The 15,182-nt window shown below is 44.7% G+C and overlaps 3 non-coding genes across 3 annotated transcripts; all 3 read left to right on the forward strand.

The window, feature by feature from the left end:
- The first annotated feature begins 1,331 nt into the window (after positions 1-1,331).
- Positions 1,332-1,520, forward strand: LOC149618954 (U2 spliceosomal RNA). Its single transcript, XR_016375648.1, has one exon. It is a non-coding gene; the product is annotated as a U2 spliceosomal RNA (small nuclear RNA).
- A 234-nt stretch (positions 1,521-1,754) lies between these two features.
- LOC149618955 (5S ribosomal RNA) lies at positions 1,755-1,873 on the forward strand. Its single transcript, XR_016375670.1, has one exon. It is a non-coding gene; the product is annotated as a 5S ribosomal RNA (ribosomal RNA).
- Positions 1,874-3,997: 2,124 nt separating this feature from the next.
- LOC149618956 (5S ribosomal RNA) lies at positions 3,998-4,116 on the forward strand. The gene has a single exon (XR_016375671.1). It is a non-coding gene; the product is annotated as a 5S ribosomal RNA (ribosomal RNA).
- Positions 4,117-15,182: the final 11,066 nt, after the last annotated feature.

A 15,182-nucleotide genomic window follows, 5' to 3' on the forward strand; every position in this document is an offset into this window, starting at 1 on the left:
GAAAGCTCACAGTCTTGGGCCTTGGCCCTCAGGTCAGTAAAAAAATCGTCGAACGTTTGAGTCTCGTGTTGTGTTGTCGTCAAAAATAGGTATCGAGAATATAGGAGATTCTTGTAAGGCTTGTAATAGTTGTCGAAAGCAGTCATTATTACTTTTACCGTACTATCATTGCCCACCTCTGCGATGTGTAGAGTGTTATAGATTCGGTGTCCCACGGGGTCTCTCGACGGATTCCTGATTTTGTTTGGCTGCGATAGCGTATATTTCGTATCCGTCCTTATATTCTTTCCACGCAGAAGCGGGATCCTGACCGGGCACGAATTGCGCGGGACTCTTGAATGACGTCATGTTACCGTGGCGAGTTCACCGAGTTGGCGGCGTTCGGAAACTCTTTCTGTCGTCTGCAGGTTCGTCTGCTGGTTAGGGTTAGTGTCGCTTGAGATGTACGCGACTTCGCGTGCAGTTTGTGTAGTCTCTAGAGGGAGAGGTTCTTTTCCGATCCCACCTCTATCACCATGTTGTATTCCCGTTTAGTGACAACTACTTATTGTTAGTTTAAAAACTTTATTGTGCTATAGTCCCCGACTGTCCATTCAAGAGTGACCCGATCTATGCGGGTCATCTCTCTTTTATCTCGTGTGCCCCTAGTGGCCATATTACATACTAATGTTACATCTGGTAAGTTATCACGTGACTAATTAAAATTACAACAGTCCCGACTCGCGACATACTCTTTACCAGGAGTATGTCCACCACCAGGAAATGTCCCTTCTGCCCATCAAACGAAACGTTAATTCACATGCTATACCAGTGTCTTGACGCAGTTCTATGCTGGAACAAGGTCAAAAAGTTCCTAAACTGCCGCTTCATCTCGTCGACTGCTGCCCTGTACCATTCGCCATTGCCAGTACCTTTCGAGCTAAACTACGTCGCCAACATAACCTTCACGGAAACTAAATTTCAGATCTGGAAAGCCCGCAATGCTGCCATCTTCTCAACGCTAAAATTATCAGCGACCGCATCCGCATCAGGCTCGAACACCGTGCGCACGCTGACTTCCTTCGCCACGATAGATCGCGCTTCGACAACCACTGGTGCAACCCCAAAAGACCCGTAGCACACGTAGCAGATAAAGCCATCATAGTAGACTTTTAGACTCCCCTTCTAATAATGCTATTTTTAAAAATTTTTAATTAAGAACCAAACGTGCCTTCTTTAAGACAACGGTTTCTGTAGCCCGTTTCTAATTTTAATTTTGTGCTAAGATTTTTTATGACTATGGGCTCTGCGTATAATTTAAACTAATTGTAAACGCATCCCAAATGTAACCTGACTCTTTTGACATACTTAATAAACTATTTTAAGTATCTGTTCTTATCAGCTTAATATCTGATACGGGTCCCATTGGGGCCCAAGATATTAAACTTATTTTTGAACGGCGGCGGAGAGTTCGGGGCTTGCTCCACCTCCGCCACGGGTTGGCCCGGTATTGCAGTACCTCCGGGATCGGCCCACTTCCTTAAATAAAACAAAATCAAACACACATATCCTAACTACCATCGATTTGCAGCAATCAAATTTGCCGTTCTTCGCATCTCACAATGAATTTGGATTGCGTCGTTGTTACTCGGGGAAGGAATTTGATATTTATACTATTTTAAATGCAGCAAATGAATAATATTTTTGCGAAGGGCTTCTATATAGTTTGACACTATTCGTTTAGTTTTAAATTGGAATTTTGAGCGAATTCTGTCGGCAACGGCCATATCACGCTGAATACACCGGTTCTCGTCCGATCACCGAAGTTAAGCAGCGTCGAGCGCAGTCAGTACTTGGGAGGGAGACCACCTGGGAACACTGCGTGCCGTTGGCTCTTTTTATTTAATATTTTTAAATTCCAGTAGATTACTTACGGAACCGTAAGGTCGGAATTAATTTAAGCTCATGACTATTTCTCTGTTTAATACATCTCTACCAGTCTGTGTTATTCAAAGTTTAAACAATTTTTTATGATAGTAACAGAGAGTATCTTAGCCACTCCTAGATGCCGACACTTTCGCCGAAAAACGTGTATAGTCAAGGTTTTTACATTGCTAAGATTGTTTAAGCAGTTATAAATTTTTTAAATTCCATATGAACTCCTCGTCTTTTGCAAGAAAATATTTTTGGACCAAAAGAGCGCATTTGTACACAATTTATTTTTTTGATTATTTCGAACTGCCTGGCTATTTCTTGGGTTAGTTCCTGATCTCAGAAACCTTCTTCCCACAGAGATTGGAATAAAAGTTTCGCTATATGGTATACGGGCTTAGTAAACCGATGGGGTCAAATATTTAACGTGCCGCGCTTAAAATGAAGCGTTTATATATATTTTCTAGGTATAATTTTTATTTTTTTCACTAACTTGAAAGCTCGATAAGGCTCGAAACCCGATTTTTGGCTAAACCTGAAAGCTCGAGAGCTCGGTAAAAAAATCAAAGCTCGGCTCGAAGGTCGGTAAGAAAAATTTCAAGGCCCGAGCTCGGCTCGAAACTTAAAATTAAGGGCTCTTACACCCCTACTATAGTTTAAACTGTTCAGTTTTAAATTGGAATTTGAAACACTACTTGTCGGCAACGGCCATATCACGCTGAATACACCGGTTCTCGTCCGATCACCGAAGATAAACAGCGTAAAATATTCCTACTTAAATATCGAGTTAAAAATAATGAAAAATATTTTAATCGTTAGGAGAAGGTTTGAACTATAAGTCAGTAAAATTTTACCCGTATAGGGCTATTATTTTGGGGACTGGACTCGAACTAAAACGGGCTATTTTGATTAGGCTTCAGTTGTCTTCCCCCTTAAGGCCAATTTCCCCGGTATTTCCCTCCCTCTCTTAACGCGCTTATTCCAGTGTTATGTGCGTTCAATCCTAGAATTCGGAAGTCAAATATGGAACCCCAGTACCAACAGGGATACTGATATGCTCGAAAATGTTCTTGCGCGTGCTTCCCGCATTCCTTCTGCCCTGCGCTCTAAACCTCGGGTACTCCGTTTGTCCGCTCTTGGCTGGGTTCCACTCTCTCTCCGTCGTACCTACCTCGACCTAGTGAGCCTTTTTAAAATCCTATCCCACTCCTCCCAGAAATATTTTTTATTTGCTTCCCATAGTAAGGGTACTAGAGGCCACAGCCGTAAACTTTTTCTTCCCCCTTCCCGTACCAATATCTTACGTAACTCCTTTTTCCGCAGGACCATTCCCTTATGGAATGCTCTCCCTGATTACCTAGTTTCCATTACTTCAGTGAACCAATTTAAGAGTAATTTAAAATTATTCCTAAATATATAAACTTAAACTTCGCCCCAATTTCCTGTTATTATATTCATATTATTTAATTTGTTTAATTTAATTTTAATTACTGTTTCTTTTGTATTATATTATCTTGTAATGTAAAGTGTACATAAGTATTTTCAAAACGTTTCGGAGCTGTAAGACCTTTTCTTTGGTCCTAGCTCGACAATAAAAACGGAGCAAAAAAAAAAAAAAAAAACTGGTCTGTGTTACTTTTACCCCTTTGTTTTATTGATTTTTCACGATTTTAGCAGTTTGTATTTTAGGCACTACTAGATGGCGACACTTTCGCCGAAAAAACATTTATATACAAGACTTTGAAACTTGGGTAAATTTCACGGTTTTAACTGGGCATCTGCGGTAGAAATTTGACCATTTTAATTTTCACGGGATCCAAAAAAAGGGATGGGCGTTTCTCGCTTATTTGAGAGACCCGACTATGGTTTATGATAATCGATTATTCTGCGATTATTTTCAACGCATTGAATATTTTTGGTTTAGTTCCACTAGGTAATTTTTTTTAATTCCAGTAGATGTTTTCGATTCCAGTAGTTTATTTTTAAATGCAGCAGAAGAATTATTTTTAAACAGGGCATCTTTTTCATAACAGTTTAAACTATGTGTCAGATTAGTATTAGGCTTGACTTTGGAACTCCTTTCGCCGGCAACGGCCATATCACGCTGAATACACCGGTTCTCGTCCGATCACCGAAGTTAAGCAGCGTCGAGCGCAGTCAGTACTTGGGAGGGAGACCACCTGGGAACACTGCGTGCCGTTGGCTCTTTTTACTTGATATGTGCGAAGAAATATTTAGTTTCTACGGGACCGAGAGGTTCGATTTTTTTTAAGCTGACAACTATTCTCTTTTTCATACATTCTAAGGGAGCGGTAGCTCCCTTAGATAAGGCCTGATGACGGTTTAATGTCAAAAAAAAAGAAAAGCCCCTGGCCCTGACCGGCTAACATCAGCCTTTTACTCATTTTGGGAAGTCCTTGGCTCGGTGGTAACATCTCTGTTCAACGAAATCCGTGAGTCCGGTTCCACACCAGCTTCTATGAGGAAAGGGATCGTTACCCTCATCTGTAAAGACGAAACGAAGAAGGCGGAGGTGAATTCATGGAGACCAATAACCCTTTTTGGACTTTGACCGTAAACTCTACGCCAAAGTTTTAGAAATGCGGCTCACTAAAGTTACTAACTCGCTCATCGGCAAGGGTCAATCATGTGGTGTCAAGGGCCGCGTACCGATGAGGAACCTTCTCTTCCTTCGAGACGCAATCACCCAGGCAGTAGAAAAGAAGAACCCCGGCTATTTGCTGTCCCTCGACTTCATTAAGGCCTTCGATAGGCTGAGCCATGATTTCCTGTTCAAGTGCCTTCAACTATATAATATGGGCGACAGCTTCATTAATCTCATTAAAGGGATCTACCGTGACAACACCAGCAGCATCCTCATAAATGGCAATCTTACAACCGGATTTCAAGTCGGCAAGGGCGTTCGTCAGGGGTGTCCTCTATCCCCGGTCCTATTCTGCTTATCCTTAGAAGTACTCTTGCAGGCTATCATGGAAAACCAAGACATCCGTCCACTAGCCCCCAAAGGCTTGATAAGCACGCTTGCAATCCCGAAGTATGTCGCCCACGCGGATGACGTTAACGCACTATTAAAAGACATGGACTCCGTCAAAGCGGCCCTGATTGAAGTCGACAAGTACTGCGCAGCCTCAGGAAGTATAATCAACACGACCAAATCTAAACTAATGCTGATCGGCGGAAACCACGACGACGCTCTTGGTCCGGACCCACCTCTAATCCCCACGCCCGGCCCGATAAAGATCCTGGGAATCCTTTTCGATAACAATGGAGTCCACAATTCTAACGTGGAGCGGTTTACAAGCAATTTTCGGGAGGCTTTCCTGCCGTGGGACGACATTGGATTGTCCTTCAGGGGAAGGATTCAGTTGGTCATGTTACGTTTATCGTAGCTCTTGTATAATCTGCTCGTAGGGTTCTATTCAATTCACGTAATAACTACACTTAAAGATAACAGTTGTTTATTATTAATTAAGAGAGGTACAAATAAAGAAGTTACGGACGTCTTATCTCTTAGACTACATCATGAGGAGTGCTGGCTAGCACGTTGGCAATTTTCTAAGTAAGGGGTACAAGGAGTACTTAATACTGGAGTGGATATTTAACTAGCATAAAGTACTAGGAGTAGTAATACTGGATTGGAAACTATAATACATCATTTCTTAACTCATATTTCAACATCTTCCTTTTTTTTTTTTTTTTTTTTTTTTTAATAAACTTTGACTAATCTAAAGTTCATAATCTTGTAAACGACGAGGCAACTTGACTTGGCGACCACTTCGTGTACTCTTCATTGTATCCTTGGGAATTTCTGGAGAGGAGGACGGACTAGTAGGTGGCGCTGGACAGGGGTTTTGTATATCAGTGGGAAGATCACAGTTCGGGACGTCTATCGCGGGAGCCCTTCGTGGTTGTAGCAGTTGAACTCGATTTCTTCGTAAGGTTCTACCTTGGTTCGTCTTGACTACGTAGGACCGTGGTTGGTCGTGCTGAACGACGACGGTGGCAGGGTTCCAGATTTTCTCGTTATTTTCATATATGAAGACTGAGTCGCCCGGATGGAGTTGAGATTGGAGTTTAGTGTGGCGATCATAGTTTTCTTTGGCCTTGTCTTGATAACGCTGAAGCTTTGACATGACTTCTTCAGGCGGGACGGTGTGGGGAAGAAGGTGAGCTTCTACGATAGGCAGTGTTGAGCGTAGAGTTCTGCCTAACATCATCTGGGCTGGTGAAAATCCTAGTTGAGGATTTTTAGAATTGCGAAAATCTAGAAGTGCTAAGTGAGCATCTTGACCACTATGTTTGGCTTTCTACAGTAGCTTCTTGACGGTTTGGATTGTGCGCTCCGCTAACCCATTGGACTGAGGGTATCGGGGACTTGACGTGACGTGCTGGAATGCCCATTCTTTGACAAACTTTGCGAAGTCGGCAGACGAATACTGTGGTCCATTGTCAGATATTACGGTGTCGGGGATTCCGTAACGTGAGAATAGATCTTTGAGCTTGAGGATCACTCCTGTACTCGTTGTGTCTGTTACTCTGACAACTTCAAAATATTTGGAGTAGTAATCAACGCATACCAGATAATCCTTGTCATCGTAGTGAAACATGTCCGTGCCGACTTTGGACCAAGGTCTGGACGGTATTTCATGGTGAACCAACGGTTCTTTCTGATTGGCATTGCGGTGGCGCAAGCAGGTAGGACATGACTGAACTAATGCTTGTATATCACGAACCATTCCTGGCCAGTAGACAGCTTCTTTGGCTAGGCCCACTGTGCGTTCTTCACCTAGGTGGCTTTGGTGAGCGAGCTTCATGACGTACTGACGCAACGTATAGGGAACTACTATTTGCTGACCCTTTAATATGATTCCTTCAACTTGGCTAAGTTCTGGCAGTACAGATAGCAATTTCTTGACCTCTTCAGGTACCGTATGGAGTTTTGCGGGACGACCATGTCTCGTATATTTCATAAGTAGCGTCAGGTTTTCGTCTTTTCTTGTTTCTTCCGCGAACTGAGCTCTTCTAGCTGGTGACATTGGAAACTGGGCTACTATACTGTGTACTTGGACGTCTTCTCTAGCCTGTAGGTCTTCACTTTCTCGAGGATCAAGAGCAGGGTATGCTCGTGACAAAGTATCAGCGACTTTGAGATTCTTTCCCGGCGTATACATGACAGAGATCTTGTATTTCTGAGTTCGTAGTAACAAACGTTGTAGTCTTGGTGGCGCGGTGACTAGCGGTTTCTTAAAAATGGCTTCAAGGGGTTTGTGGTCTGATTCCACCAATATCTCACGTCCGTAGGTGAATTGGTTAAACCTTTCTAATCCCACAACAATAGCCAACAATTCTTTTTCAATTTGGGAGTAGCGCTTTTCAGTATCTGTCATTGCCTTAGACATGTACGCAACAGGGCGTTCGTCTTGTAATAGAACTCCCCCTAGGCCTGACTGAGAGGCATCGACTGAAAGCTTGACGGGCTTGCGTATATTAAAATACTGGAGAGTTGGTAATTCGGCTATTACATTTTTCAGATCTTGCAAGACCACATCATGATTGGCATCCCATACCCATGCAGAGGTATCTTTTAGGAGATCGCGAAGGGGTGCCGTCAACTCAGAAAGGTTGGGAATGAATTTACCCAGATAGGTGGCCATTCCTAAAAGGCGATGGAGATCCTCCTTGGAGGTTGGAGTGGGAATATCTTGTATAGCCTGCACCTTGACGGGGTCGGGTTTGACTCCCTCCGCTGTCAAGATGTGACCTACGTATGAGACTTCCGTCAACCCGAACTTGCATTTGCTCCGGTTAAAGGTTATGTGCCTTTCTCTTGCTTTCTGTAGCGCTAGTTCGAGATTTAGGTTGTGCTCCTCCAACGTAGTTCCAGCGACTAGTATGTCGTCAAAGTAGTTCATTATTTTCGACTCACCCTCAAACACGTCTTCGACTTCTTTTTGGAAGACTTCTGGGGCGCTCGAGATTCCAAAGGGAACTCTTTTAAATCGGTAGCGCCCGAACGGCGTTGCGAACGTGCAAATACGTGAGCTAGCATCGTCTAAGGGAAGTTGCCAAAACCCTGAATTGGCATCCAAAACCGAGAAATATTGACAAGTGTGGAGTCTGGAAATTAAATCTTCCAACGTCGGGATTGAGTGATGAGCGCGCTTGATGTTTGCATTAAGTTCTTTAGGATCTAGGCATATTCGGAGATCGCCATTGGGTTTTTCAACAATCAGCATGGGATGTACCCATTCAGTAGGTTCCGTGACCTTTTCTATAACCTCTTGGGCGGTCATTTTTTCTAACTCGGCTTTCAGCTTCTCTTGAAGCGCTAGTGGTACTTTTCTCGCCGAGTGTATCTTAGGTATTGCTTCGGGATCCAAAACTATTTTGTGTTTCTTACCCGTCATGCATCCCAGTCCGGAAAACACGTCGTGATATTTTTCCAGAACTTCTTCTACTGACTTTGGTTTGGTACTGGACACATCGTATACTCGCTTCATTAGATTCAACGTTAAACAGTCTTTTAACGACAATAAGGGAGTGGCATCTGTGTCGACTACCCATAGCGTTATGTTACCGTTGAAATTCCTGTCAGGCAGGAAAACCTTGACAGTCATGAGTCCATGGACCTTAAGCCTGGAGCCTGAATAATCTTTAATGTGAGCTACGGGAGGATGAACTTGAAGATGGCTGAATGTTTCTTGATACATCTTCAACGGAATGGTGCTAACTTCCGCCCCCGAGTCTAATTTGAATCGTATAGGAACAGTTTCAACTAGTATTTCTTCGGTCCACTCAGTCGTTGTTTCGTGACCATCCGTTTCGACTGCTTGTAGAAAGAATGTAGTATCGGGCTGGTTACCGCTAACGGTCACGTCTGGTGCTGTTTCATTCATCTGTTCATTCTGATTGTCCTGTTCTAACATGCCGACTCGATAAACGGTATTCAGGCATACACGTTCAAAGTGATTTGGCTTCTGGCATTTCTTACACAGATGCCGGAACGCCGGACATTTTCTAGGTGGATGATTATAACCACAGTAAGAACAGTCTTTCTTAAAATCCTGAGCAGGAGGACGCTGCTTCTGCGAGGGTAGAGATCTTTTGTCTTCTACCTTCCGCTGATTCTGTTGCTTGTGGACGGCGTGAAGCGATTTGGTGGCACTCTCGCCTTGGAGTTCTTTCAGCTGCTGGCGAGATGTTTCATCTGTGCGGCAAATTTGTACGGCCCTATCTAGGTCCAACTCGCTTATTTGTAATAGTCTATCCTGAAGACTTTCCTTTCGAATGCCCAGAATGAGGCATGTAGTGAGAAGGGACGCTTCTAAGCTTCCCAGCTCGCAAGACTTTGCTCGTCTTTTTAATTCCGTAACGTATTGATCAATGTTTTGCGTACCTTGTCTGTATGTGAAGAGGCGATGTCTTTCAAAGTTGATATTCTTCCTCGGCATACAGTAATCTTCAAACTGCTTTAGAATTCCGGTGAGAGAACCGGCGCCTTCGTCTTCATTAACCGTAAAAGTGTCATAAACCTCTACGGCGGCTTCGCCAATCACGTGGAGCAGGATAGAGGCCTGTCTTTCCTCTTCCAGGTCATCCAATGCGGAAGCCCGTAAATAAGTCATGAATCTGGACTTAAAGCGGCGCCAATTTTCGGCTAAGTTCCCTTCAAGCACCAAAGGTGCGGGCTGTTTGAGGTTATCCATTCCTCGGCGTGGTGGAGCTAATGTAGTACGTGGTGAAGACGCAGTACTCTCAGCCTCACTATCATGGGCGGCGACCGAATCTCTTCTTCTTTCTTCCACCGGCATAACAAAGAGAACCAAGGCTTAGCAAACAGGCGGCGTGTTCCTTACGTGAAAGAATGTAGGACTTCTGACACCATGTTACGTTTATCGTAGCTCTTGTATAATCTGCTCGTAGGGTTCTATTCAATTCACGTAATAACTACACTTAAAGATAACAGTTGTTTATTATTAATTAAGAGAGGTACAAATAAAGAAGTTACGGACGTCTTATCTCTTAGACTACATCATGAGGAGTGCTGGCTAGCACGTTGGCAATTTTCTAAGTAAGGGGTACAAGGAGTACTTAATACTGGAGTGGATATTTAACTAGCCTAAAGTACTAGGAGTAGTAATACTGGATTGGAAACTATAATACATCATTTCTTAACTCATATTTCAACAGGTCAATCAAGTGGCGGTACCGAGGCTTACCTATCCTGTCCCGCTAGTCCGCTTCCCCGACAACATCCTGAAAGACCTGCAGAAAATGATATTCAAGTTTATCTGGAATGATAAGCAAGAACTCATCTCAAGGGAAACTCTGTATCTTCCCACGTCCAGAGGGGGACTCGGTGTGCCAACCGTGAAAACGGAAATCCAGTCTTTGGCATTATCAAGGGTCCTAACGGCTATCAGAGATCGAGATCATGCCGTGTCGGAAACAATCGAATATCATACGTCTACGGCCTTTAAAACTATCTTTCACCAGGAATGGAATATCCTACGCCCGCACTTGTCCACAACGCACGAACATTATAACGACATCAAAACCACGGCCATCCTGATCCACAGAGTTCTACAGAAACCCGAAGACTTCCTCAAAGCCTCCAACCAAAAACTGCGACAGACCCTTGCCAAAAAGGACCGCCCACGAGCTGTGGCACTCTTGCCGCACTTGAAATGGGACCAGATATTTAATCGTGCGTCTCTCGGCTACCTAGAGGGCTCCCGACGCGACTTCCAGTATAAGGTAGTACATGACGTTGTCCCAACTCGCGACATACTCTTTACCAGGAGTATGTCCACCACCAGGAAATGTCCCTTCTGCCCATCAAACGAAACGTTAATTCACATGCTATACCAGTGTCTTAACGCAGTTCTATGCTGGAACAAGGTCAAAAAGTTCCTAAACTGCCGCTTCATCTCGTCGACTGCTGCCCTGTACCATTCGCCATTGCCAGTACCTTTCGAGCTAAACTACGTCGCCAACATAACCTTCACGGAAACTAAATTTCAGATCTGGAAAGCCCGCAATGCTGCCATCTTCGATAAAAAGATTCTCAACGCCAAAATTATCAGCATCCGCATCAGGCTCGAACACCGTGCGCAATCTGACTTCCTTCGCCACGATAGATCGCGTTTCGACAACCACTGGTGCAACCCCAAAAGACCCGTAGCACGCGTATCAGATAAAGCCATCATAGTAGACTTTCAGACTCCCCTTCTAATAATGCTATTTTTAAAAAATTTTAATTAAGAACCAAACGTGCCTTCTCTAAGACAACGGTTTCTGTAGCCCGTTTCTAATTTTAATTTTGTGCTAAGATTTTTTATGACCATGGGCTCTGCGTATAATTTAAACTAATTGTAAACGCATCCCAAATGTAACCTGACTTTTTTGACATACTTAATAAACTATTTTAAGTATCTGTTCTTATCTTCATACCGCCATGGATATAAGGCGCGTTAAGAGTGTCTTCGCAACCACTAACTGCTTTTACAGCCCAGGAGGTAACCACTGCCATGGAGTGTGCACTATTTTCACGAACACATTCCAAGGCAAAGTACTGTCTTCCCGTACGGACAGTCAGGGACGTTATTTAAGTACGGACTTTTTACTCGCCGGCCAAAGACTCCGCTTATTTAACATCTATGCTCCAAATGCGCCCACCGAAAGAAGCAAATTCTTTCGCTCCTGGGATTACCAGATTGATGGTCCTCTCGACGGTTTAATCATTGCCGGGGACTTAAGCACCGTCCTTGATGACGAACTCGACCGGAATGTCCCCAAGTTGGGCAACGACCCGAGCATTGATATCCTTGCCACCTTCGTCAATGACCTGAATTTAGTGGACGCTTGGCGCCTGATCTACCCTCAACGTCGGGACTACACTTGGGAGGGCCGAGGGATTGCCCCTCGTCTCGACCGCTTTTACCTACCGAAGCGGTATGGTAACGGACTCAACGACATGCCGAATCTACAAACTTGGGAGCCTGAACTCTTATGTTTCGGACCACTCAGCGGTTACTCTATGCCTGACACTAACGCCAAGTGTTAGACAAGGGCCTGGAGTGTGGCGTCTTAATGATGCACTTGTTGATGTGAAACGGGACGCAACCCTTCGACACGAAATTGAATCCTTGGTTTCAGAGGTTCAATGTGTCGCTCACTGGGACGTATTCCCGGCATCTCTTCGGCGAGAAAGGCAAGCTACGTACAGCAGAGTACCGCAAAGAGACCTCGTTCCTGCGCTGGTTCCTGCAGAAAGTTAACCGGACCAAAGATAAAGATATCCACGCAATTACTCTGATCGATGAACTGAAAGACAGGCTCCATAACGAATATCTAGAAAAAACCCAGGGCAAGTATGCGGAGACTCTCTCCGGTGAAGAAGCCTTTTCTTCCGCCTTCTACCGGCGCTTCCGGTCCACTCGCATTAAGACCCCGATTCCTGAAGTCAAAGTCAACGGACTGCCGTCCTGCGACCCAGATGTAGTCAAGAAAACGTTCGCCGAGTTTTACGCCACGTTGTATGGGGGTTCGTCCGTACGATCGTCAGCGTTCCCAAATGTCACATTGCCTCAAGTCCCTCAGGAGCACCAAAAAGATTTGGAAGGTCCTGTCACGTTGCAAGAACTCACAACCGCGTTAAACTCATTCGACAATGTTACGGCACCGGGACCGGATGGCCTCTCGGTACTATTCTATAAAACCTTCTGGAATGTCATTGGGCCCATACTTACCCTGGTCGCCAACGACTCACTCGAAGACGGGATTCTGCCTCCTTCGATGCGGAAAGGGAACGTATTTCTACTGTGTAAAGACGAAGCCAAAAAAGACGACGTAGAGGGCTGGCGCCCTATTACTCTAATTGATATTGACCGACGAATCCTTGCGAAGGTCCTCGTGCTCAGAATGTCGTCTGTCACGTCCACTTTGCTAGGTCAGAACCAAAGTTGCGGTGTTCCAGGAAGGCTGCCCACCAGAAATCTCGTATTTTTACGCGATGTGTTGACGTATGCCTTTGAGAGAAACGTTCCAGGGTATCTCCCATCGATAGACTTCATCAAGGCTTTCTACCGGTTACATCACGACTTTATCTACGAATCCCTGCAACGATTCGGCTTTGGACCAAAGTTTTTGTCGTACGTCCAATGTCTGTACAACGAGACGAGCAGTCAACTAATAGTCAATGGCCACCTTACAGAAAGCTTTCCAGTGAAGAATGTTGTTCGGCAAGGATGCCCCTTGTCTCCGATTCTATTTTGCCTTTGCCTCGAGGTTTTGCTCGTTACCGTGGCGCAGAATGAAGCAATTCACTGCTTACGTTTTCCCGGAACTCTAAAGCAAGACACGAAGTACATCGCTCACGCCGACGATGCCAATTTTTTGCCACAGGATATTTCTTCTATTAAGGATCCTTAAGGAAGTACAGCACTTCTGCTCAACTTCTGGAAGCAAATTAAATGAACAAAAATCTAAAATTATGCCAATCGGTCGTGGCCATTACGAAGAGTACCACCAGCTTGCTCTTCCTTTGACGGACGGACCTCTGAAGATAATGGGAATCCTTTTCAGTCGGCAAGGTATCGCGCCGACCAATGTTGACATTTTCAAGGACAAATTCGTCTCTTCCTTTAATCAATGGTAAGACCGGGACATCTCTATGTTGGGCCGCACGCAACTACTGAAACAAGTTGCATTGCCGAAACTTCTATACCCAGTTCCTCTGGTAACTTTTCCGCCGGATACTCAGGATACAATTACCAAGCATATTTTTCAGTTTATCTGGAACGGAAAGCACGAAGCTATTGCAAGATCCACTCTGCAATTACCGCCTGACGAGGGGGGGCTCGGAGCTCCTTCCCTGCCGGTCGAGATCCAAGCCCTGAGCTTTTCGAGGATTATGGGCTGTCTCAATTCCATCGGACACCCGGTTCACCAAACAGCAAAATTTTACCTCTCCACCAGTTTAAAAACAGTCTTTGGAATCTCGTTCAATGTTAACTTTCCCCATTCAGGGTCTACACATCAGCTGTATGAACCCATCAAGGCCACCGCACTGACCATTAAAAACTACCTACAGCAGGACGAAGAACTACTAAAGCTTCTCGGCCTTTTGACTAAGATCAAAATGTAGTATCTGTTCCGTTCTGCTTTTTTCTTAGTCTCCGAAGTTCTTTTTTTCGCGACGCTTTTCGGCTTTCGAAATTGGTTTGTTTTTTTAACGCGACTTTACGGATTTTTTAAAAAGTTCAGTTTAACGATTCCCATATTTGGGGTCGTCTCAGCTTGAGCCGCGGTAATGGCAGGCGCCACCGCGGATCGCAAACGGACGGGGCGTTTGGAAGCCGATTTTCCTCACGTCGACGTGGCCCACGCTTTGTATGCAGACATTGGACCAAAGTCGGTCGATACCATCCAACCGGCGGGAAGAGGGATTTACCTCATCACGTTTATGAACCTAGTATGTGCAACTAAAGCTTTTGACTTGAGCAAAATCACCGTCAAGGGTAAGGATTGCCCCATAACGAGTTTAGATGATGCTGGCAAATGGATTACTATTCGTAATCTACCGCGTTGGCTACAATGGGACTCGGTGTTCTCGTCGCTAGCACCTTACGGTAAAGTAGTCAGCTACAAATTTGAAGAATACACGGGAAGAATACAAGACTGGGACGAGAATCGTCAAAATGCAGATGGTGAAACAATTACCTAACGTCATGACGTTTTCGCGGGTTCACCGAGCTTTAATTTTCTACAACGGAGTAGAAAAACGCTGCTTCGGCTGTAATGAGCTGGGCCATGCTAAAAAGGACTGCCCTGTTGTGAAAGGTCGTCAACAACAGGCAGACGAGAGCTCCGCGGGTTTGGAAAGATCCGACAAAGCGACCAACTTCCCACCACTGGGAGGTCATGAAGATGAGGTTCCGGAAGTTAACAAATCGGAAACCCCAGAAGAGCCCATGGGAGAGGTCACTCAGAGTAAAACTAGTGGTGACGGTGACCTAGTCTTAGATGAGAATGCCACACCTCAGGATACATCCCAATCTTTGGGAAACGACGAAGAGGACTCCAGTGATGACTCTGACGAGGAATCAAGTACCACAGCAAGCAGCAAAGATTTCGCAACTATGGCGAGTGAAAATACCCCAAGTACCGGTTCAGAAAGTAGTACCAACCAGACCAAGAAAGGCTCTTCCGTGAAAAGAAGGGCAAGTCCAGGATCTCCCAGTCCCAAG

The sequence above is a fragment of the Phalangium opilio genome, unplaced genomic scaffold (assembly GCF_054372755.1).
Source record: "Phalangium opilio isolate 3A_F unplaced genomic scaffold, DU_Popi_V2 ptg000209l_1, whole genome shotgun sequence".
Classification (NCBI taxonomy): Eukaryota; Metazoa; Arthropoda; class Arachnida; order Opiliones; family Phalangiidae; genus Phalangium; species Phalangium opilio.